At 43.4% G+C, this 24746-nt stretch overlaps 1 protein-coding gene across 3 annotated transcripts in view; it reads left to right on the top strand.

Moving 5' to 3' along the window:
- Positions 1-328: 328 nt before the first annotated feature.
- The window catches only part of Sil1 (SIL1 nucleotide exchange factor), a 218031-nt gene continuing 193613 nt past the window's right edge, over positions 329-24746 (top strand). For 2 of the 3 annotated variants that reach the window (XM_051202275.1, XM_051202272.1), the window contains exon 1: positions 329-483. The gene's annotated coding sequence lies outside the window, so the exon portion shown is untranslated. Of the gene's footprint in view, positions 484-1137; positions 1189-24746 lie in introns of those variants that run through there. The other variant, XM_051202273.1, reaches the window with a different exon arrangement.

Raw genomic sequence — 24746 nt, 5'->3', positions numbered from 1 at the left:
TGCTTGAGATTCCATTTGTGATACAAACTGAGTCATAACATCGTGATTTATATTTTCCTCTCACCCCCTCAGGTTTCTTTCTGAAGATCCTTACGTTAGAAAGAAATTACGATCTTGGTAAATTAAACAAGAAACTGAAGTTCTAGGTGAATAACAAGACCCGGCCCACGGGTATCTCTTTTTAGACACTGCTCCCAGCGGAGGGACATGAGCAAAACCCAGCATTTCTGCGGAAGGAGACATAGGGGGCGGGACTTAGCAGCCGAGGAAGGCGGGGCTAACAATGCCGCGTGGGGTGAGAGACGCCGGAGGCTGTCCTGGCAGGTTACCATTGGGCAAGATTGCGGATGACGTAATAGCCAAGCGCCTTCAGGTTCAGGCAGCCGCTACCACCGCGTTTGCGCACGAGGAGCTGGTTGCCGCTGCAGCCGCCTGGAATTGTGGGGATTGTGTCTGCCCCTCGGCTGCGGTGGAAAGCCGAAGGTAGGGGAGGTGGGGGCTCCGGGCCCTGGAGCGGGGCGCAGGGCGGGCGGTGCCGGCCCAGCCTCCTGCCGTTAGCGGCCTCCTCCCTCCCCCGCTCTCCGCACCTTCCCACAGTGTCCCGGGTCCCACCACATCCACCTCAGTGCCTCGCGGGCGAGACGTCCAACTACGTCCTAGGCTGGCAGCCCCAAAGCTGTGCTCTGTCATTTTCCACTTAGCGACGCAGTGACCCCTCTAGCGCCGGAAGAGGGGGCAGTGGCTTTGGGGCTGCACATCTGTTTTGAGTTTCCATCTTTATTCTCCCCATCCGGCCTCAGTTTTCCCATATCTGTCCAAAGAAGGGAGTGAATTAGGTGCTGCTCTCAGAAACACTTCCAGGGTTGACATTTTGGTAACTGGTGGAGAACCTCCCGAGTCTCTTGACAGGAAATTATGCTTGCCCTGCCTTGTTATTTTACCTCTCCCTTTGCTTGTTTTCCCTTGCACTGGTAAAGCTTACCGTTAACTCACAGGTTATAAGGTTTTATGGACTTCGTTGTGATTTCAAATTACTTTGTACTTAATCTCTAAGCTTCTCCCAGAAACTTTGGATAAAGTATTGTGTGGGCACTTGCTTACATCGCAGTTGTTTCCATTCAGTTAACCCCAGAATCCTGTTTATTGGAAAGGACTGGGTTCCAGAAATGTCCAACAGCTGAGAAACCAGTAGGAACTTCTTTGCACTGTTAGATGTCTTTAAATATAAGTTGATGAGGGCTGGAAATGTAGCTCAGTTGATGAAGCCTTGGAATCCATACCATTGCACAAACCAGGTGTACACACTATAGTGTATGCTTGTAATGCCATCCCTAAGGAGTAGAGGCAGGAGCATCAGAAGTTTGAGTCATCCTTAACTACAGAGTTGAGTTCCAGTTCGGCCTGGAAGACTTGAAACTCTATGTGTCTAATCTTTATGATCCATATGTAAGATTAGTTTCTAATGAATTTATAATGCTTGGCTTCCATTCAAATCCAGCTGGCTCTCCCTTCTCAAAACTACGAACTGCTTTGAGGGAATAATTAGATTAACCCACTATAGGTAGGTAGGAAGAAAATGAATCCTCCGTGTTTGCAGAGAGAAGAAACATATGTTTACAAATACTAGCAATATTTGTTTTGGGAGTGTGAGATTGTGTGCATAAGCCTTTTTATCTTTACACTCAAAAGATTTTCTTTCTGATAAAAAGTATAGGCAGATTTAGGGATTAGATAAAATTTTAATGGAAACCATAATGTAATATTAGGATTGCTGTATGTGTAACATAGGTCAGAAATTGGTCAGTGTTTTCCACTGGGACTTGGCTCTTGGATGCTTAAGTTGCTGCCACACCAGATTTATCATAACCTTTTATTCAGGTAGTAAATTCAGTCTGAGTATTAATACATGTGTTGTTTTAGTGAAATTGGCAATAAAAAAGACTGCATATTTTACTGATAATGGGAATGGAGAATGTGTTAGTAGGCATATGACAGCTCAGAAATAAAAATTGCATGGTATTTAGTGTTGTTTTCTTCCTCTTTCCTGTTTTTTTTTTTTTTTGAAGGCTGTTTCATCTCTACTGAGGCCAACTTTTGAGTCCCAGTTGTGTCTCATGACAGGGAAGAAGGCCAATTAAGTGAAACTGAAAAATAACAAAATGGATTTTGAAATAGCAAACACACTAGAACCTCCAATATTACTCTCCTACTTTCCTTTCAGTGATGTGTGTAGGTGTGGGCTTGGGGGCTGGAGGTGGGCATCACCTAAGAGATATGGCTACTGTCCAGAGCAGTTTTGAAAAAAAAAATCTATACCCAGAAATTGTTTTTGGAAATCAGTTTCATTAACTTCTTTCTTTCTAAAACTCTAAATGGCACATGTTTATAAAACCTTGATACTGGAATGTCTTCAGGTGAATTATTTATTATTGTTTGTTTTGTTTGAGACAGGGTCTCACTTTTGGAACTCAATATGTAGACCAGCCTGACTCAAACTCAGAGAGATCCTTTTGCCTCTGCCTCCCAAGTGCTGGAACTTAAGGAATGTGCAGCCACCACCTGCCTGTCTCCACCCTCTGTCCTAAACAAAACTTATAGAGGCTATCCTCTAGTCCTTGAGAAAGCCTCTCTTCAGAGAACCACTCTGAATGTTCTTTTTTAGTTTTGTTTTTTTAAAAATGACACTGTCTCTTTTGTAGCCTGGGGTAGTTCAAACTTGTGGCCTTTCTGCCTTATCCTCCCCAGTAGTCGAATGAACAGTTTTTTTGTCGGTAGACATAAGATTTTTGAAGTTTGGTAAACAGGAGTTTTAATTCTACTTTTTAGCCATATGACCTTGGGGAAGTGAAGACTTCTTAGGCTCAATTTCCATTGCTTAAAATGGGAATATGACTTAAAAGGATAGTAAAGTGAAGTGCTATCTATGGAAGCCCTTTGGTTTTTTTGGGCTTTTTTTTTTTTTTTTTTTTTTCCCCCAATGCTGGGGTTCAAACCCTGTGGTCTTGTGCATGTCAGACATACTCTACAACTGAACCACATCCTACTCTGAACATTTGCTATTAATGACAAAATTTAGAACATAGAAATCTATAAAGGGAAGTAGGTGGATGCTTTCTGATTCTTTTTCATATTTGTATATTCATACTGTGACTTCATCCTAAATGTAACTGTTGTTGCCAGTCCTTGACATAGCCTCTCTACAGAGAGGGCCAGTCTCAACATGTCTACAGTGCTTGCCCCTTGTAGACTCCTGAGGACTTTGCTAGGGCCCCCAGCTGGTGTTCTATCACAGTCTGTAGCACAAACGCCTCTAGTTCCTAGATTGTGTTTCAATTTGGAGGCCTACCTTGGGGACTGATCTTTTCTCGTCCTTCTGTAAGTGGGCCGCAAGTTTCAAGCTTTAGTCTTCTGTAGTAGAGAGCTTCATATTTTAATTACATGTGGTTTGAAGAGGAAATTCCACCTTCTGTTTTTTTCATTTCATTTGTGGATTTTACTATTATAGTCTGTTATTCAGATGATGGGCCCTCCTAGTTTACATCAACAATAATGGTTTATCTTTGGGACAAAAGCTTTATAAACATTCAGGTTGCTCTGGTGCATGGTTCTTCTTGACTTGTGAGGCGTCTTAACACTCTCCCTTGTACGTGCTACTTGCCCAGCTCGCTCTTTATTCACGGCCTAGACCATGAAATGGGTGTTGTCAATAGGAGGTACAGAGGTTTTTGTGTTCACAGATAAGCACTAGGGGATAGCCTGGTGATCTTTATCTGTTCAGCTAGAGATTTTTCCCCAAGACCCTTATCCTAAATTTGTTTTTCCAAGGCAAATCTATAGAACCTATCCTCATGGACTTCACAAAGAGTTTAACTGTAATCACATTTGATATGTGTTTAGCTTACTTTGTTCCTCGGAGAGATTTATGTATGCTTTGTTGTGCATGCAGGATTGAGTTAATTATCACTAGAATACATTTTCACCAAAGTGTGCTGTATTTAAATATGCCTAAAGTAAATTACTTGGTTACATTTCATGACCACAGGGAAATGGGGAGGGGCATGCTTCTTAGGTCTGCTCCCTGGCATGAAGCTCACCAAGGAGCTTCTTTGTTATGTCTTTTAATTGTCAGCTATCATAATCATTGACAAAAGGGGAGCACGGTTGATGACCTGACCTTCACATGTAGGTTGTGTCCCCCTTCTCAAGTTGTTTGTTTCTTCTGCTTTGTATGTTAGAGAGTTCTAGAACCTAAAGGAAGAGCCTGGGATGCACCTAAAAGGTCTGGTGAGGACTTTAAAAATTGGACATTTCTTTTAAAAAATAATATTTTTAATTTAGTATGTATGTATATATGTCTCATGTAGCCCATATTGGCCTTGAACTTAGTATGTAGTGAGATCGGCCTTGAACTCCTGACCCTTTTGCCTCTAACTCTGTGGTGGGGTTACAGTTATGTGCCACTATGCACTATATTTTGTTGTCAGAACCTTGCTATTAAGCTTAAGCTAGCCTGGAGTTCAAGCTGACCTCAAACTTGTTATCCTCTTGTCTCAATTGTCTGTGCACTGGAAATAGGTGTGTGACATCCTGCCTCAGTCAGATGGCCATTTCTTTACAACCAATTAAATTCTTACAACCAATTATACTGGAGGCGTGACCAATCAATGCTGGTCCATTGGACTGATGCCTGCTAGTTTACAAGAGTTTGGTCATATAGCAGCTTCCATTGTAGAAATCTCACAGATGTAAGTCATTGAAGCTTGAAACAGTTCCTAGAGGTAAAGAAATCCTGAAGCATCAGGGACCAGCTTCTAAACAAGGTATTTAAGGGTAACTTTATTTTATAGTCAATAGGGAGTTGGGTTTGAGTGTGTTTGTGATGGAAAGTCCTTGGACCCATTTGCCCATGGTGCTTTGTGGCTGGAAGAGGTCATTGTAGAAGATGTTCCTCAGTTCTCACCCCCTGGTAAGTATGATTCCTATTCAACTTGTAGCTGTTGATGGTTGTTATTTTATTTAGATAAGTCTCATATAGCCCAGGCTGGCTTTTAACTCACTTTATAATTGAAAATGACTTTGAGCTTTTAAAAATTTTGATTCTTCTGCTTCTATCTCTAAAGTATTGGGATTTTTCAGATGTGTTACAATGGTTGGTATGCTAGGAATCATACTTTGAGTGTCTAGGCAAATACTCTATTAACTGTGCTACATCTGTAGGCCTGTTTGTTTTTGTTTGTTTCTTTTTGGGGTCAACGGTCAGGAAATACCACTCTAGTTTTTTTAGTGACCTACGAGTCAGTTTTGAGATTGATGGGTTCTTATATTGACGACAAAACTGAACCCCAGGGAAATTAAGTGGGCCACATAGCTTTTTAAAAGCTACTTATATTAGTGGGATTCTAGTGCTATTGAGAGCCAGGATAAAACCAGGCAGCTAACAGAGAGTGGCCAAAGAAATAAGTAGGATTGTTGAAAGTATTGTGAAGAGGCAAGATGCTTTTGTGGTTAAAAGTCTCTGAGGACAGGAAAAAAAACATCTGTGGGGAAGGAGAAAGCCCTGCCTTTCCTTTAAGACATGCCTTGTCTATTATCTTGCCATTGAGGGATTCCTAACTATGCTAGCTTGTTTTCTGCTCACGTAGAAGTGTCTTCCTTCTTGCTCTTACCTCAGAGAAAATAAGAGTTGAAGTCTTTCTCTGTATTAGAAATAGTACTTGCCAGGTGGTGGTGGTGACACATGCCTTTAGTTCCAGCACTTAGGAGGCAGAGGCAGGCGATCTCTGTGAGTTTGAGACCAGCCTGGTCCACAAGAGCTAATTCCAGGACAGGCTCCAAAGCCACAGATAAACCCTGTCTCAAACAACAACAACAACAACAACAACAAAACCCACAAAAAACAAACAAACAAACAAACAAACAAAAAAATAGTACTCTGGCCAGACTGCAGTGGACTGTGTCTGATGACCTAAGCAAACCTTGAATACATCTCTAAAAGAGTAAGAAAGAGAGGGAAAGGAAGAGTGAATGAATGTCTATCAGAACAGTTAAAAAATACAGGCTACTTAGGCCTGAGGTGTTATGCTATTTGCTAGTTACCAGATTTAAGGTTTTTTTCTATAAGCCTTAGTTTCAGGTGTGTAGGAAGTAAATAACAGTACCTCTTTTTGGAGCTGTGTTGAGAGGACAGATATAAAAAGTCCTTCCTCTGGTGCAGTGTATTGCTGTCAGTAGTCAAAAGCATTGGGCCCCGGGCTGGCTGATTCAGAGCCTGTGTGGAGGAGGTCCTTTGACAGCGTATTCGTCTTGCTTGCAGTGATCTCATTAAGGGAACCTGGACCCCAGTTACAGCTTCCCTTTGTTTTCTATGCTCATTTCTTGGTACAAGGCTAGGAAGGTAGAGTTTTGTGCTAAAATTGACTTTTTCTCTTTAAGGTCTATAGGTGATGAGCTGGGTCTGGTGGCATATACCTTTTAATCGAGCGGCAGTCAGATTTCTGAATTTGAGGCCAGCCTGGTCTATATAAGCTAGTTCTGGGACAGCCAGGAGTACACAGAGAGACTGATTTTTTTTCAGTCTTCTCTCCTACAAAAGAAATATTTATAGCTGAATTGGGTGTGATGGCACATGCTTATAATCCCAGCACTTGGTAGATGCAACAGGAGAATCAGGAGTTTAGGGACATCTTCAGCTGCATAATGAATTTGAGACTAGCTTGGGCTATGTGAGGCACTGTTTTATAAAACTAAAACAGGTCTGGTTAGTGAGCTCAGTTGTTTAGAGTGTGTTGCTAATAAAACCAAAGTAGAGAATTAAAAGTCTTTATAACTGATAGTATGAAAGTGGATAAAATGTCCCTGAAGCCATTCTTACTATACTAATCTCAAACCATATTTTTTTTAAAATTGAACACTAATTATAGCCTATGCCTTGCTCTGCTGAATGAAATAAGGTGAAACCTCATTATTCTGTGGGAAGCAAGTCTAATTTGATAAAAAAAAAAAAAAAAGAATTAGAAAATTTCAAGAAAATACCATTCTTTTAAATTTCTTGGCAAGCCTCTACAGTTTTTTTCTTACTTCATCTTATTGCTCTCTCTGTTTCCTATTATTGTGCTTCTCAGTCATTACAGAAACCATGTCCTATTCTTGCTTCTGATTTGCTACTCAGAGCTTCCTATATGCAGAGCTGAGCAGTGAACAAATAGACCCGGATGCTTTCCATGGCAACTATTGCTGTAAAGTTGTCTTGGTGTTCCAAGCTTATGGCCATGTACCCCTGTATCACCACTGCACACACTGAGTTGTCACTGGTCTCCTCTGCTCCTGATAAACTGTTCTGTGTGGTGCATTGAGCATGCTGTATGCTGTGTCCCTGCCCATTCTTTTGCCACAGTATTGTGGATGCCTTGCTTTATGTGGCAGAGATGCTTTTGGTGAGCCTTGTTAACTCCTCATCTGTATCCCATAGCAACACCTTGGTAATTGAATCCAGCATTTCTTATTCTGGTTAGTTACTTGTTCCTTATTATATGAGCTGCTCAAGGACATGGGCTATACTTTTATTTTGTGTCTCCTAGCATAATATTGAGCACATTATAGACATCATGAATGTTGTTGAATAAATACATGGAAACATGAGAAGTGATCACTGTGGAAATTCTATTTCTTTGATGTTGAGCTACAGTGAGTTCCCCATGCTCTCTCTTCTTAAGCCCTTAAAATACAAAGCCAACCGATTTATTTCTTGGAACATGTCTTATGGGTTTTTTGTCTTGTTTTTGTTTTTTTGTTTGTTTGGGCTTTTTTTTTTTTTTTTGAGACAAGGTTTCTCTGTATAACAGCCCTGCCATCCTGGAACTCACGCTGTAGACCAGGCTGGCTTAGAGATCCACCTGGATCTGCCTCCCAAGAACTGGGATCAAAGGTGTGTGCCACCAAGCCCAGTTTATGCTTATGCTTTTAACTGCATTAGAAATTCCTTTAGAGATTGCTTCCCTCATTCCTCTTGTGTACTTATCTCTCACCACGATTCCTGGCACAGCAATGGTGTTTGATAAAAGTTTGTTAATACAGAATTCTGCTGTTTAGTCAGTTTAAGTATTTGTTCAATTGCACATTTTCTTTTTTTTCAGTCACTGGATGGGAGTCATTAATTTAGATATTTCCAGGGCCAAGTAGATATGAAGCAGAAAGAATGTTGGCCCTATGTCAGATTGGAGTGTTTAAGTGGTCTATGATTGGAAGCTGCTTGTTAGCTTGTCACTGTTTTGGGTGAGCATGGCTCTCATGACCTCATTATCTCTTATTACAAGAAAAGCTAGAAATATGTTTTATTTTGGTATAGTCTCTAGGGACTACCAAAGCCCATTTTTGGTTCGTTTTTTACATATAGTCTACCTGTACCTGATGTTTGGGTAGAGACTAGAATTTAAATATTTGGATTTCCAATAGGAGAATAAAGAGTAGAGGACATAACCTGGATGCTTTGGGGGAGTTTGGGGAAAGCCTGCCTCCAGCTGAGTGTCTAACTTTTTATAGATAGCAACTTAGTCTCTTGAGGTGGCCTTGTAGGACATCACTTGAGTTCTGTAATACATTCACCCTTGTATTCTGAATTTACTGGATTATGAAAAACAACTTAAAGTATTAAACTATGTGTATATGTGTGTGTTGCTCTGTGTATGGTATGTGCACATGAGTGCAGGTACCCTCAGAGGCCAAAGGCATCTGGTCTGTTGGAGCTGGAATTACAGGCAGTTCTAAGTTGTCTGATGTGGGTGCTAAGAACCTAACTCGGGTCCTTAGCAAAAGCAGTATGTGCTCATAGCCATCGAGCCATCTCTCCAACCCCCAAAGCAAGTTTTGAAAGATGGTGTCTTTGAGATGTCTTTAAGTTTTGCTTTTTTGCTCAGTCTCTGCTGAGGTGCCTTTACAGTTCTTGGTCTGTAGTGTTCAGGCTGGTATACATATGGTCCCAGGAGCACTCTGCAAAGATCCTTGCATGAGCAAATGGTGTGAAGGAAGTACAATGTGTGAAATGATGGCCTAAATGTGGCCAGCTAAAGGGCAAAGCTGTGGAGTGCCCACTGGAGTTGGTGCCTCCATGGAGCCTTTTTACAGGGCCTTATCTTCCCTGCTGTTCTTTTTTTTCAGTCCCTGAAGTGCTTGTTTGGCCTTAGTTTTTGGGAATGAGCGTTGCTGCTGATGGGATGGATTCCCAGCTGAGGCTGAACCTAGGCAATTGGGACATCTCTGAAAGAACATATGAGAAATGAAAAGCAGATGATGTCTCTGGATGAGAACAGGGTAAGGAGGGAGGCTTGGTTTTTCATCATACACCTTTGTATATGTCTTCAATTTTGTATTATTGGTGCTAGAAATTGGACCCAAGATGTGCACTGTCCTTGAGCTATATCCCTCCCCTATTATCAGTAATTTGTATTCATTAATTTTCTTTCATATGTGAATGAGAATGCAGTTGCATGGGTGCTATGGTATAACATAGGGTGGCCAGAGGGTAACTCTCTAGAGTCCGTTTTCTCTTGCCATCTTGCAGACCCTAGGAATTGAATTTAGGACAGCATGTCTGTGCATGAATACCTCTACCTACTGAGCCATCTCCCTGGCAATTATTATTATTATTATTAATTAATGTGAGGCACTGTTTCCTTATGTATCCCTGGGTAGCCTAGAACTCATTGTATACAGCAGACTGGCCTTGAATTCTTGAATTTTGCCTCTGCCTTGAAAGTACTAAAATGAGCATGTACCATCATGCCTGACATATTTTTTCCAAAAGAGTCAGTAACCAAGCCTGGCCTCAAAGTTGCTAGGCAGCTGGGGATGACCTTGAGCTACTCCTGATCCTCCTTCACCTTCCAAGAGCTGGGATTACAGATGGGCAATACCCCACCTGGATTATGAGGTTTTGGGGATTGAACCAAGGGCTTTGTACATGCTGGGCAGACACTCTACCAACCAAGCTACATCTCCAGTCCTCATCATTAATTTTTAAAATGTACCTGCACAACCTATGTGTAGGTTTACTTACTAGAGTTCACTCAATTTTATTCCTGAAATGTAAATTTCTTTGCAAATACATGGACCCAGTCACTATAGACTGAAGCTCAGAGGTGACATATTTGCCTTGGAGTTTGTCATTCAGGGGTCTTTGGAATGACAGTCAGGCATCAAAATATGGCTACTATTTTATTATTTCCAAATTTTACTGTTTATGAAGAACTTTCAAACATTATTTTAAAAAAGACTTACGAATAATGCTGATCCTTAGAGCGTCTTTATTGTATTATAGTAAAAAAGTTGGGGTTTGTAGAGTCTTTAGGACCACATAGCTACAATGCTAGTGCTTTGATTGGTCAGGTACCCTTACCTCATATCCTCAGCCTTCGCTTTTCACTCTTGACAGCCTGGTTTCCTGTTCTTTGCTGAGACTTATTACTGCTATTAGGGAGAGGGTTTTGTTTCCAGGTTACAAATCTCAGCAAAGAAGTAAGTATGGAATAGAATTGGAAAGACTCATGTAGTCCTTGGATATGCTGATTTAATGCTCCATAATCCAGAGAGAGGAAACATTGTAAAGTGTGCAAAATGGGTTTGGATTAATATCCTGACAACATATGGCTTGACATGAAGGACATTCCTGGGAGACCTTCCTCACTATACAAAGCTTTCCTTTGCTGGGTGGCCTCTTCCCATAGGTCTTTCCAGCAGCTGTTGTACACCTGGGTGAATCATCAGCTTCCTAAGCTTAACAAACCCAGATTTAAATGATGGACATCCTTCTACAGAAGGCAAAATAAACAACCACCCTCAGACAGCGTTCTAGTCTTCCTTTGCTGCCCATGAATTTGTGCAGGATATTCACCTCTTAGAATCATGGGTTTATTTTTACCGATGAACTCTTGAGAAATATACATTATAAATCACGCTGCCCTTTCTAACTGTGCCATTCCTGAGGTCAAAGTTGTGAAAGTCTCTGGAAACTTTGGGGATGCACGGGCACCATGGTGGGAAGGCTCATTTGTTTTTAAGGCCCATGCAGAAAACCTTGCCTTGTAAACTTTTCCCACTTGAATCAGAATTTAGAGCTTTCAAAGATAATTGTGTGCATTAATAACACAGCTGGGAGTTGGGGAAGTTCCTTTTCAATTGTTGAAGAAAATTTGTTGGGGCATGTAGAAGTCATTTTGAGTTTGTGTGTGTTCTTGTTTGTACCGGTACATGTGTGTCAGGGTGTGTGTGCATGTGGATTCCAGGAGTTAACCTCAGCTGTTAACAGATATTATTCACTTTTTCTTTTTCTTTTTTGAGATAGGGTTTTTCTGTGTAGCCCTGGCTGTCCTGGAACTTTCTATGTGGACCAGGCTGGCCTTGAACTTAGAGATATGTTTGACTCTGCCTCCTAATTGCTGGGCTAGGGTTAAACACCAACCTTGGTGTTTTTTGTTGCTTGCCTGCTTTCTTTCTTTCTTCCTTTCTTCCTTTCTTCTTTCCTTCCTTCCTTCCTTCCTTCCTTCCTTCCTTCCTTCCTTCCTTCCTTCCTTCCTTTCTTTCTTTCTTCTACATCCCCTGCTCTGGGAGTATATGCACAGGCCACTAGGCCTAGCTTTTTGCATAGGTAATTTGGATTAAACCGAGGTCTTCATTTGCAGGAGGCATTTTACAATTAAACTATGTTCCCTCAGGTTCTCCCCAATTGTGAGGTGGGGCTGTGCTGTACCCAAGAGTTGTGTAGAGATGTACTGGCTGATAGCTTAGTTATGGCCTTGCAGACTTAGCTGGTCACCCAGGTATAATTCCAGAGGGCTTTCGTAGACTTTTGAAATAAAAACAGGTGAAACAATAGTTCCAGTTAACAAACTCCAGGAACGTGGTTGCTAAAGTTTTTGTGTGGACTGGTATGCTCTCTGTAAGAAACCCTGGTGTGGGCCTGGCCCAACTGCTGGACCTGCTGTGAGCCACTGATGCAGCTGAACAGCGCTTGCGTGAGGCAGCGTGTGAACCGTGGCTGGCGGAACCAACAGTACTCAAGCACCTGAGAAGGGCCAAGAAAAAGGGGACACCCCCGGAGAAACCTGAGGTGGTGAAGACCCACTGAGTGAGGGACACAGCCATTCTGCCTAGGATGGTAGGCAGCATGAAGGGCATGTACAATGCTAAGATCTTAACCAGGTGGAAATCAAACCAGAGATGATTAGCCACTACCTGGGTGAGGTCTCCAACACCTACAAGCCAGTGACGCGTGGATGGCTTGGTATTGGTGCCACCTACTCCTCCCACTTCATCCTCCCATCAAGTAGCTGAGGCCAATAAGACTCACATTAAAAAAAGAACGAAAAAAAAAAAAAAATCAAAGCCAGCTTGCCTTTGGAGGAAATCAAGACAAAGAATGGTGGAAAGCTTTTGGGTCATTGCATTGGATATGCCCAGGTTCAAACCATTTGCTAGCTGGGAGACTTCAAAGTTGTTTAACCTCTTTGCTCTTATTTCCTCATTTGCAACCCCCTGGAGTTTTCAGGTATATGCATAGTAAGTAGGCACATGATCAGTGTTTTGTAGCATTTGTTCCCTTCTCTTTTTCTCTTCACTCTTTCTCATTGTCCTTCAAGGACTGTATCTGTAATCTGACCAGAATACCCTTTCTGACACCAGCTTTTGTAGATACTCACTTTTAATCTCCAGGTTCAGCTTTATTTATTCTTTGCAAACCATGGTCCTTTTGTTACAGATTCTAGTAACTGATTCTCCTTCTTGTGAGTACGTTCCAACCCAATATCCTTTATAGTTATCATTTAATCTAGTGTTATTTGCTGAGCACCCACAGTGTGTCAGGTTTGTTTGGTTACTGGGTGGTGGTAAATAAGACAGATGTGGTCTTTGTCCCTCCTTAGATGGCTTAGTTTGGATTAATATTGCTCCTCTTCTGTGGTTGTCTATGAATTTCCTCCTGAGAGGGCAATCTTCTCTCTAGTCTGAGGGGACAGTGCCTCTTTGTGTTCCATGGGCTTTGCCTACTGGCTTGCCTGCTCCCAAGAGATGAAAGCAGTGTGTTGAAGCAAAAGGAAAAGCCCCCAGGGCCACTACTGCTTCAGCCACACATGTCCCACGAGCCTGTGGGACACTGTTGGCACTCCTGAATGTCCCTTTTCTCCTTGTACACAAATTATAGTGTTCACTGGTAATTTAAATTCAAATAACCTTCCGCCCCCTCTGCTTCTTTAAAAAAAAAAAAAAAAAAAAAAAAGCCCTGTGTTTTACAGGGTAGAGAACAAAGCAGGCCAAGCCTGGTCTCCTGGTGGGGTTGTTTTCTTAGGTTTTTAGTTAGCTCTTGCTGTGGCTTGCCTTTGCTTTAATAGGACTGATGTGTAGTTCAGGCATATGGATATTCTATAGTCATAGAGTCATATCTTTTCCAACACTGCTTATCATAAATAATGTGACAGGTAAATTTAAGGGCTTTGGCTGGCAGGCTTCCAGATTTGCTTTTTGCTTTGGGCTCCAGACTCCATTGAGCCCCTAGTGGGCCCTGTGTAAAGAAGGCCCTGTGGCCTGGATGCTGATTCTATGCTTGAAGGTAGCTTTCTGTTTTTCTTCTCCTCCCCCCCCCCCCCATTGCTGGTTTCACTGGAAGTTGCCAAGAAATGTGTATGGGGAAGCAGGCAGAATAGCTCCCTGGGAACCATTTATTTGAGAACTCCCAATGGAGAAATGCATTGTCCTTTCTCCCTTTCTTGCTGTTGGTATAACATTGTGATTTGGGACTGCTTGTCTCTCTACATATAATGTATGACACCTCCAGCTTTATTGGTATTTCCAACAATTGTTTCCTTGTTGGAGTTTGCCTCACAAATTCCTTCATCTTCCTGGGAGAGTGGGCAGGTATGCTTATAATTAGGGACCCAGTTGAGCCTCTTGTTTCTGGTGTTATGAGCACCAAAAGCATGGTGAGTGATCCCAGATGCACTGTGTTAACATCCTGGGGCTGATCACTTGCTGTAGCTGGATTTAGTGTGAGGATTTAGTGTGAAGAGTCACACTAGAGGCTTGGTTGGAAAGGAGAAGGCATGGCATAATTATTGCTTCTGTACCAGTTAAACCTATCAGCCAACAAATGTCAAGTGCAGGAGAAAAGCACAATAATGTTATTATAATAGAATAATAGTTATCATTTTAATAATCAGCTGGCATAGATTTTGATAAGAGGAAGATTCTTAAATAAGTACAGGGGGAGGGGCTAACTTTGAACTACAGCACAATGAATGGGTGCTCTTCCTTGTAGGAGATGCTGTATAGACAATGATTCAGCTATGGAAATGCTACCCTCTCTACTAACCTTGAACTAAAGCATAATGCATAATGATTGGGTGTTACTTCTTGAAGGAGATGCTTTGTAGATGACAATTCAGGTATGGAGTTGCTAGCCTCTCTACATAGGTGTCTTAGGGTTTCACAGCAATTCTTTCCTCTCTTTTTTTCTTTCTTTCTTTCCTTCCTTTTTTTTTTTTTCCTTTTTTCTTTTTTTGGCTTTTCAAGACAGGGTTTCTCTGGGTAGCTTCATAGACCAGGCTGGCCTTGAACTCACAGAGATCCACCTGCTTCTGCCTTCCCAGTGCTGGGATTAAAGTTGTGTGCTATCATTGCCTGGCTTACATCGACTTTTATAAAGGAAAGCATTTAATTGGGGTGGCTTACATATTCAGAGGTTTAGTCCATTATCATCATGGGACAACATATGATGTGCAGGCAGACATGGTGCTGGAGAAGTAGTGGTGAGTCCTACATCTTTCTTGCAAGAAACAGGAAGTGGTCTCAGACACTGGGTGGTATCTTGAGCATATCTGAGACCTCAAAGTTCATCTCCACAGTGACATACTTCCTCCAACAGGACCACACTTACTCTACAAGGCCATGCCTAATAGTGCCACTCCCTTTGGGTGTCTTTTTTTCAGGCTACAACAGGTGCAAGAGCTATGGAGACTTAAGTAGGGTTGTACTTTCTGAGGGAGTGATGGGAGCATGGTGGACACTGGTTTAAGGTGCCCTGAACTACAGGGTTATCATCTTGATGTTCAGCAGCAGTGGCTCCTAGGAAAGGCAGACTTCTTTGGGAGGGTCATTTGGTTATTGTGGTTTTGTTTTATTTTGGGGGCATTGTATCATTGTGTAGCTTTGGCTGGCCTGAAACTTGCTATGTAGACTGCTCTTGAACTCAAAGAGATCTACCTGCCTTTAACTCTTGAGTGCTAGGATTACAGTTGTGCACCACTAATCTGGTTTTTAAAAATGATTTATTTTTGACTGTGTAAATGTGTATGGGTCTCTGTGTTGGTATGCACACATGAATACCGGTGCTAGTGGAGGCCAGAGGCATCAGATCTCTCTGGAGCTGGAGTTCAGGTGGTTGTGAGATGTTCTGTGTGTTGGATGTTGGAAGTTGAGAGCTTAGGTCCTCTGTAAGAGCAGTGTGTTCTCTGAATCATGGTGTAATCCCCCAGGCCCTTATTTAGGAATTTAAAGAAATCCAGCTTCATCTGCTGTTGTAGAGTGGCTGCCCTCTTCATTAGATCAGCTGTGCCCGATTGTAAAAGACCGTCCCAACGACCCAGCTTGTTGGTGGTTGACATTATCTCATCTCAAGGGGGCTGGGGATGGGGAGGGTCTTTGGACCCTCACTCAAGGCTTCAGCCACTCCTCCCAAGTATTTGTATGCATTTCTGCTCTAATTGAGTGTGGGATCTTGGAAGGGGAAAGTTAGCTGGAGGGGGCTCTGCGTATATGAATATGGGGAGGCAGTAACACATTTTGGGTGAAGACTTTGTAGTGTGGTTGCTTCATGTTAATCTGTGCTCCTCTAAACAACCCCTTATACATGCTGTGTAAGAAAATCAGCAAACTTGTTGGTTCCCTATGGTGAACTTGGTGGAGTCACTTTGTTTTATTGTTGGACCTTGTAATGAGAGGGCAGATGATGTTTACATCTCCCCAGTGAAGGAACTATTACAATATCCCCATAGCTGCAGATAACTTTGCTCCCTATGGTGAACCACATAGGGAATGCAGGAGCACTGAGGTTTTGTTCCATCCAATGTGGTGGTCTTGCTGTAGAAGACAGTCTTTTCAAGGACTTGTCAAGAGCTGCATTCTTAGTTCTGGCTAGGAGGATGGTGGTGAAGGGATGAGGAGCAGATATGTTGAAGGCAGCACTGAGCTAAGAGTATTTGGATTCAGAGTGGTCTAGTTTGTCTTCTGACCTCACTATTGGACTCGTTGCTTAACCTTGCAATGTATCAAAAATCCATTTGATATGCACTAATATCCCTGTATCTAAAGAATCTTTTGCTATGCCTGACACTGTGTGGAGCTCAGTAAATATTTCTGTCTCCCCTTTTACCACCCCTGCCATCTAAAGAGTAGAAAGGTAGGGAGAAGGTCCTCCTGCTTCTGTAGAGGAGAATTTTGGCCTCAATTAGAGCGTTATATGAACTTCCTCACTGCTGATGCTTTGTGAGCTATGATCTGTAGTCCTCTGAAGCTGCCTCGTCGGGGGAGACTTTGATATTTAATGTTTGGGTACATTTATGCTTTCTACAAGACGTAAAAGAGAAGGTTTAAAGTCCCTCTGGGGAGCAGTGTCCCTGCTTCTGCAGCCTTTCTTCCTCCCCTTTTCCTTTGGGTAGGTCACTTGGGGGCACTGCCTGTCCTGGGGATCATTCATTTCTTGCAAGGGTGCTGGTTGTTTGGTTCTGTGCCTTTCCTGGGTAAAGGATTTTGTGTTTCTGCTTTGGCCTCTGCTGTGGAATTTTATTTTGGAAGGCAAGATAGAACACACAGACAAGGTGATATCTTTTTAGACTATTTTTGGCAGGAGGCCAGCTTGTCACTATGGCTACCGCCCTTGGAAGAATGGCAGGACATAGAAAGTAACTTCTGTAAGAAATTTGGCAAAGAAGGAAGGAAAGGAGAAATAATTGGGCTTAAGGTCATTTAGGGAGAACAGCTTCTTTAAGTTTCATTGCCTGTCTCTGGTTTTGCCTTCTTAATAACAAACATATGGAACATCTATTATATTCCTAATACTTGGAGGCCCTGAAATTCATTCATGAACTATTTAGATATGGTTCCTATTAGAATGTATTTATGAATGTCCACATGCATCAAATAACAATCACCCAAATATAAAACTGTAACAATGTATTGAGAGAAAGGAATGGTATATTTGATAAGGATAGTCTGGGACAAAGATTGCATCAAGGAAGGCTAGCCTGAGATGATGGTTGAGTGACATTGTGAACCAACAATTAGTTCCCACTCAGTGTGACATGGGTTGAGCATCTCAGGTGACGGCCCAGCTTTTGGCAAGACCCCAATCACTTTTTCTGTTCTTATGACAAACACTTGAGAAGGGCAACTTAACGATTAATTTTGGCCCACAGGTTTAGATGCTGCAGTCCATAGTCTTTGGTTTTGGTGTTCTGGGCCTGTGGCGAGCAGGATATCACGGTAGTAAGGCAAGTGTTTGAAGCTACTCATCTCATGGTGGACAGGAAGCGGAACAGGAACAAAAGTAATCAAGACAAAATGAGCTCTTAAAGACTCTACCCAGAGACCTCTTTCCTTCACTGAAGCCACACCCACCTCCCAATAGCCTGTTCAGGGTGTTTAGTTATATTTGTGTGTGTGTGTGTGTGTGTGTTCGTGTGCGCGCACACACGCACATGTGGAGGTCAGAGGTCAGTCTTGAGTGTTGCTTTTCAAGTACTGGCTACCTTTTTTTCTTGAGACAGGGTCTCTCATTGGCTTGGTACTCATTGATTGTCATTGATTGTCGCTGACCAGTGAACCCCAAGAATCTTCCTGTCATTGCTTCCCCAGTGCTTTGTGAATTCTAAGCCACCACTCCTGGCTTTTGTGTTTGGCTTCTGGGCTCACACTCAGCTTACCAGGCTTGTCTTATACAACAAACACTTTTACATTGAGCCATCCCAAAGGTTTGTGTGTGTATGTGTGTGTGTACCACACCACTCAAAGCTGATTCTTACTCTAGTGGGTTCTGGGAGTGGAACTCATGTGGTCAGGCTTGGCAGCAAGTGTCTTTACCTGCTGAACCATCTTGTTTGCTCCCTAGTTTCTCTTCTCTTGTTTTGTTTTGTTCTTTTGAGACTTAGTCTCACTATGTAGCTCAGACTGTCCTGGAAATCACTATGTAGACCAGGCTGGTCCCAAAGTCACAAAGATGTATCTGCCTGTTTTCTGCTGGGGGCACACGCAGGAGGATCAGGAGGAGTTCAAGCCTTGTGTTGACTACATGATTATCTTACCCCTCCTCCTGAAAAGATTTTCATCACAGTTAGGGTATGGTACTTATTGAGGAGCTGAGAGTGTAGATGGAGCACAGATTTGGAAAGGAAGTGAATAGCCAGGTGATGTTGCAGGGTTGGCCTAGCATCACTGACTCTAAGCCAGGTTTTGTTGTTTTGTTTTATACCACCGGCCCCTCCTATGCCTCCCTCATTCTTCTTGACTATATGGGTGGAGAACAACTAACTACAGCTCATTTTTGATGTTCTAGAAATGGCCTGCTGCCAAGAAAGGATGTGTGTACACCTGGATAGGTCAGCCGTGCAAGGCACTTTGAATTTACTTGTATAGAAGGAGTGCCTTAGACGGCCTGTGGATGTGGAGTGAGATGATTGAATTTATAATACATTGGGTGGGTTTTAATGAAGAGGAGAATGAGGATCTGAGCAGGAGCATTATTGTAATAGATGTTTATTTTTCTTCAATTTGTAAGTTGACTTCTGCATTCGGGGAAGGGATGAAGACCTGGGGAGAAAGAGGGAATGATAGACAAAATCAAAGCATGTTAAGTGTTAATAGGAAAACTCCACAATGTTTACAGTTAGCATGCATTAATAATTATATTAAAATGAATAGAAAAAGTATTCTTTCCCTCCTGACTCAGGCCCTCTCTTACTTAGTGTCATAATCAGTGTATTGTGAGAGCCACCTGGCCACTCAGCAGATGTGGTGGCTTAATTTGGCATTATTCTGCCTGCCTAGATGAAGACCTAGAGTTTTCAATCTGTCACTTGCTAATGTCCGACAACTTCAGAGCCATTTGTAACCTTCTGTGTCACTAGCATTCTGTTAGCTGTCATTTCTGGTTGGGAGCTACTTGTTTAACCTTGAAACCCTTTAGCCATTGACACTGGTGACTCCCTGAGATGCAGTGTCACAGTTTGTGTGACATTTACTTGTAGTTGGTATAAGGGTACACATATTCTTTCTTGGCAGCAGCTAATGTCTGGAGGGCCAGAAACAAGCAGGGACCAATCTCATTATGTGGCCAGGAAGATAGAAGAAGGTACAGGAGGAGTTTGTGGTATAAAGGAAACTGGGTTAGTGTCACATGCTGCCAGGTAATTGTTACTGTGTGGTAGCTGTCTCAGAGCCCTGGCCCTCAAGGCCCTCCTTCAGTGGTTTTTTTGGTTTATACACTACTCCTTTTACTTACAAGGAAAGGCTGTGCTTGATATGGTGACAAGGAGGACAGCAGGGTGCAGCTCCATCCCAGGAGAGAAGCAGGGGCCAGAGTTCTGCTTTTGAGAGCCATGATGTGGTTTAGCCTGGCAGAGCTGTGCTGCTGGGGTCAGAGCCTTGGGTGCTCATTGTAGCTGGAAGACAGAAGGCAGTTAGTGAAAATTGTCCTGAGGGTTAGCATTTAATCTTTGTCCTGTTTGGTTTTGGACTATGTGATAATATGTGCTCTTAGTTCTGATCCAGCGATTATACATAAAAAATATGAATTCTTTGGGAATTTCATATCATACTCTTCAATCCCATTCACCTCTATATTCTCTCTTTACCCCTGCATCATTCCCCCAAAAGAATCCCCCTAAAAATCAATTAAAAACAAAATAAAACAAAACCCCACCTTGCTCCTCTAACTTTCCAATACTTCTTCATTCATTCTAGTGGTATTGGGTAACACAATATACTCTTTTATCCAATTGGCTCTATCCATAAAATGTTCATTGCAATGAGTCATTGCTCTAGTTTAAGGTTTTTGGCACACCATCATCACTGGGCCCTCACTGAAACTTCCCTTGGATATCCTGCTGTTGCCCCAAGTCATGGAGATCGTGCATTGTTGTTCTTGCACTCCATAAATGGGGTAGATGTTAGGGTGGGCCAACCCAAGGACCAGGATGTGGGACTCTTTGGTAGCTGAGCTGGTTGGTCTGAGCCACTGGGGCCACCCCCGTAAGTGAGGTTCAGAGCCGACTCTCACTAGACTTGTGCCATTGTGGCTAGTTCTCCCACACCCATGGCGAGGGGTGGGGCCATTTCTCCCAACTGCAAAGGCCAGTTCTCCTTTTGCAGTGTCCAGTGAGGGGTAAGGCCAGCTATCCCAGGGCCAGTGAGGGGTGGGGTTGGCTCAACATGGTCCTTTGATTTCAACATGCATGCTTCCTATGACCCTTTGTGCCAACAGGCCCCAGCTGCAGCAAGAACATGGACCCAAACATGTCCCTCGGCAGTATCTTGGGCCCAGATGTTGCCATGGCTCTAGTGGCAGCATGGGCCACCCAGATCAATATGGCCCCAGTGACAGCAACATGGTCTCAGGTGGCTGTCCGGACTCAGGGGATCTACACAGCCCTTGGTGGTAATAGCAGCCATGGATGTCACCCCAGACCCTGGCTGCTGCTGGGCCACCTCCCAGACATGGCCTTGGGCAGCAGCCCTGGCCTGGATGATACCATGGCCCCATGTGGCCCAGTGTAGTAGTGCAGGCCACACAGATCTGCATGACCCTCAAGGCAGGATGGCTCCCAGGTACCAACATGGCTACAAATTGCAGCCTAGAACCTGGGCATCTGTGTGGCCTTTGGAGTTACAATGGGCCACAGACACCAACACATGCCTGGATATGGTAGGACCATGAACCCAAACTTGGTCCTCATTAGGAGCCTGGGTCTGGATGTCACTATGGCTGCAGGTAGCACTGCAGGCCACTCAGATTGGCATGGCTCCTGTGGCAGTGTGGCCCTTGGACAACAACATGGTCCCAGGTGGCAGCCCAGACCCCTGGCCTTGGCATGGCATTTAATAGTATCAGGAGGCAGGCCCTGGCTGTGGTAGGGTCATGGACCCAGACATGGTCCTTGGCAGCAACCCTGGCCTGGATGACACCATGACACCAGGTGACAGTGCAGGCTACTCAGATTGGCATGGCCCTTGGACACCAACATGCCCAGGTTGTGACGTAGACCCCAGGCATCCCTGTGGCTTTGGTAGAAAGATGGGTCATGGATGTCAGTACTGATCCTGGCTGCAGTAAGTCCATGGACCCAGTCATGGCTCTAGGCAGAAACCCAGGCCCAGGTTCTGGGTGGCAAGTAGGCCACCAACCTCAGCCTGTTCCTTACAGCCCTCGCTTCTTCAGATCTGCCTCTTACCACAGCACATGAACCATCCTCCCTCTCTTTCCCTCTATACTTGCTCATCATAATGGCACCCACCCACCTGATATGCAGGGTGGGCCCATGGGTGGCTTCAGGCAGCCTAACCATGAGGACCTAGGCTGCCTGGTGGGTGTCTTTTGCCAGCCTGAGCCTCATGGCATCAGGTGGGCCCATGAGGATCCAGGCCGTACCTGTGACCACACTTTGTGATTACCTTTGTTTTCTAGTAAGCTTTGAAATAAGGAAGGTTGCTACTGTTCTTTATTTTCTTTTATTTTGTTCTGGGAAATTTAAGTACTTGTCCCTTACAGCTCTCTTCCTCCCCACTCAGCTGTAGAACTCCCGTGCTCTCAAGGTTGATCAAACAAGGTTCTTATAACTTTCCGGTGTGCAGTGCCAGTGCCTTGACCCCAGGTGTGGGTGGTGCGTGACTTCTTCCTATGCTTGGCCTGTCTCCTGGCTTGGGTATATAGGCCCATTACTCTCTGTAATAAACAACAGCAGCTTCCTCTTCACTTCTCACGGTGGTCTGTTAAGTGTTTCAATCCCAACACCCTCCGCCAGCTTGGTACTCTGGCTGCACCAGCGTGGCAATTTTGAGGTAGCCCAGGCTGGATTCAGCCTCAGCTTCCAAGACACTGGGCATTGATCTGACCATATCCTTAGCCTGGAACACTCTTACATATTTTTATTTGACTGATTGTTTGTCATCTGCATCTCAGTTCTGCTGTGTTTTTGAGAAGGCTCTTCCCTTTCATCTAGTATGAAATGACAAGTTAACTTAACCACCTCTCAATCCATTTTCTGTTGCTATAGCAAAATACCTAAAACTGGGTGATTTGTAAAGAACAAAAGTTTATTTTAGCTAATGGTCTGAAGTCTGAGACTCAAGAGATTGGGGCCAGCATTTTCTTGACTTGTAAGGGCCTCATGTTGCTTTAATTCAGGCAGAAGGTATGAGGGCAAGGGGGCTTGTGTAGGAGAGAAGGGGTAAAGGGAGGCGACCCACTTTATAACAACCTACTTTCTGGAGAACTAGTCCATTTCTGTAGGAACTCTATTAATTCATCATGAAGGTTGTGCCCCATGACCTAAAAGCCTCTTGCAGGTCTATTTTTCAGTACTTGATTTATCAGCTACCATTTTTTTTATTATTTTATTTGTATGAGTATTTTGCCTAAATGTACATCTGTGCACCATGCACATGTGCATGGGCTCTCTTAGAGGCCAGAAGAGGGCAGATCTCCTGGACCTGGAGTTACAGATGGTTGTGAGTCACTGTGTGGGTGCTGGGAATAGAACCTGGGTTCTCTGGAAGAACAGCCAGTGCTCTTGACTGCTAAGCCATCTCTCCAGCCCCAGCTACCAGATTTTAACATGAAAAATTTCTGAGGCCAATAATCTCCAAAACCAGACGTCACTCAATATTCTTCTTGTTTGATTGCTTCTTGTAGACTCTGCCTTCCTTCCCTCCATTTGATGTATGGACAGTGAGTGTACCTGTCTGCTCTGCAGTTGTATTCCTCTTGTTTGTTAGGAGCAGTACTGGGCATAGAGTAGAGTAGATGACTGACATTTGCTGAATGAATGAGCTTGTAAATGAGAATGTGTTCTTTTATAACTCAGAGCCTGGCCTTACAAGTGTTCATATTCATATTGTGTTGTTGCCTAAACAAATGTAATCAGAATGGTTTTCTTTCTTGCTCGTTATTAAGCGCTTTCCCCGCCCTTTGAGAGGGCTCACTTTGAGGAGACTCCATTTTCTCCTTGCTTCTTTTTATGTAGCTCCTTTCCTTCCTGACATTTGTTATTGGAAGGAAGAGTTTATAGTTGCTGTGCTTTGAGCATTGATTTTTTTTTAGGTTTTGTGTTATAAAGGAACAAACTTTAATGTATTTGCTTGGGATAAAACAAACACAAAAGCACACCAGGACATGGAAGATTAATCTCACTCTTGATTTTCTACTGCCACTTTTTGCAATATCACTGAAGTTCTTAGACAAGGTCGTTAGCCAAGCGTTGACAAATTGACAGTGGCCGATAGAGAAGCACATTTGCAGCGTATGAGTGGTAGCAAGCAGGGCAAGGCATGGGGCAGTCAGAAAGGGCGTGCAACAGATTTCCATGGCAGGTGCTGGCTTGTGAGTGAAACCCTGGCCGATTTAACTGTTGCCTGTGGGTAGAAGCCTCGGAGCTACAGAGTCTGTAGAGGGGCCACAGAGCCTGCCCAGTGCTGGTGTGCCAAACCCCAACACAAAGCAGTTCCTTTCTGTGCTTGCCAAGGGCAGTGTCACAAACCTTTTGGAGTATGGGGGCAAGTGTTTGAGACTCAGATGTTCTCGTCAGTCACTGGAAGATGTAGTCCATAGAGAATAAAACACCTGTGGATGGACAACCAGCAGAGGTAGTTTGTATTTCTCCATGGTTATTGAGAGCCATAGCCATGGTGGATTTGGGCAAACACCCAGTTCTTCTGTTTCTGTCACCGGCTGAACACTGCCTTCTCCTCTTCTGTTTTCAAAGCAAGTTTTCTAACGTGACTTAGATGTTGGTTTCTTTGTCTCTCAGGTGAACAACAGTGTTCTGGTTGGGTCCCTCCTTTACTCTTGGTTGAAGGCCTGTGGCTGACCTAGAGCACTTAGCCTGTTGCCCCTGCCCTCATTTGTGTGGTCACTTGCTGTTTTTAATAACCATTCTTTGTCTGGGATAATCTTCAGCTTATACTTAGATTTCTCCAGAGGTTCATCTTAACCGTGTTTCCTCTCTCCCTGTTAGAGGAATGCCAGGTAGGAACCAGCAAAACAGGCATCTGGAGATTCTGAAGCCAGAGGGTAGTGTTTCTCTGGACTTGGAAGGCTTTACTGAGTCTCTCTTAGCTCCTCTACCCGCTCCTGGTTTTCTAGGCTAAATGGTGGAGCCAGCTCCTCCATCCCTTCTTACTAATTCCATTTCCTGGCCCTGTGTGTGTTTTTGCTGCAGTTTTTCTTTAAAGAAGTATTGTTTTCAGGAAATCTCATAGTTGTGTAGCTGTCTTCTGAGCAGGGTTTTAGAATATTTTATTCTGTCTTTCTCCAGAGGTTAGAACGTTTTTAAAAAAAAAAAAGAAAGAAAGAAAGAAATGATTGTAGGGAGATGGTTGGGGTGGGAAGATGTGTCTCCCATTCCATTCTGACTAACCCAGATTCCAAGTATGTAAAACTGGGTTAGCCAGTCTCCAAATGAGATACTTCTCACCTTCAGGGTGGCTGTAGCCCAAGT

Source organism: Phodopus roborovskii, unplaced genomic scaffold (genome assembly GCF_943737965.1).
Source record: "Phodopus roborovskii unplaced genomic scaffold, PHOROB, whole genome shotgun sequence".
Taxonomy (NCBI): Eukaryota; Metazoa; Chordata; class Mammalia; order Rodentia; family Cricetidae; genus Phodopus; species Phodopus roborovskii.
This window is presented reverse-complemented; position numbering and strand designations above follow the sequence as displayed.